This window comes from Propithecus coquereli, unplaced genomic scaffold (assembly GCF_000956105.1).
Source record: "Propithecus coquereli isolate 6110/MARCELLA unplaced genomic scaffold, Pcoq_1.0 Scaffold121, whole genome shotgun sequence".
NCBI lineage: Eukaryota > Metazoa > Chordata > Mammalia > Primates > Indriidae > Propithecus > Propithecus coquereli.
Genome location: NW_012136192.1, coordinates 3,777,537 through 3,778,473, shown reverse-complemented (window position 1 = coordinate 3,778,473; position 937 = coordinate 3,777,537).

Sequence of the window (937 nt, the reverse complement as noted above, 5' to 3'; positions counted from 1 at the left end):
TGGATGTGCATGTTTGTGTCTCTCTCTATATAGATTCACACACACACACACATATATAAATAAAATTCCATGCCAGAAGTGACCAAAAGTATACATTCTTGTTAAAGCTGTTAACCAATCCATCAAATACATTAGAAACATTTTTGATAACTAATATATTTGGTGAATTTGACAAATTAATCAATTGGAAAATTGATCACTTTGAAAATGGCATTCAGCAGTTCATTTTGTCTGAACTGACCACTTATCAAATTGATTAGTCTCCAAACTTCAGTTATATGAATGTTTATGGTGATAGCATCCCATATCTAAACATGTCTATGATCCTTAACAGAGAAAGTTTATTGTGACTAGATACCTGATTCAAGCTGGGCAAAGGAGTGTCTTCCTTAGAATTTTGGTTACTGGGGCCATATAAAGAAGCCAGTCTCCCATCTGGACCCTATGATAGCTTAGCTATTTGATGGAAGCCTGGAGGCCTAAAGAAGACACATGGACACAAGAGATGGAAGAGGCCAATTTGAAGAAAATAAAGAAGATAATCAGTTAGGCATAAAAGAGCAGAAATAAGATAAAGTTAAAAACATCCTGAATATAACTAAGTGTTTGGTCCCAATTGTTCCTGAGGCTGACCTATATTTGTATCTCTGAATGCCTTGGGTCAGAGAGAGTACCAGTGTATAATAATAAATCTTCCTTTTGGATAAACTGATTAGCTTTGAGTTGTGGTCACTTTCAAATCAAACACATGAAACAGAAAGACCTTGGGCAAATCACAAAATAGTAATAATAGCAGTGGTGATAATGATGATGATGATGATGATACAGTTGTTTTGTATTCTTTGGTAATCTAAATGCTTTGTAGTACTTTTTCAGCAACTATTGCATAGCAAGTAATGAACTAAGTGTTGGGAATACAGATACAAAAATAAAGTCT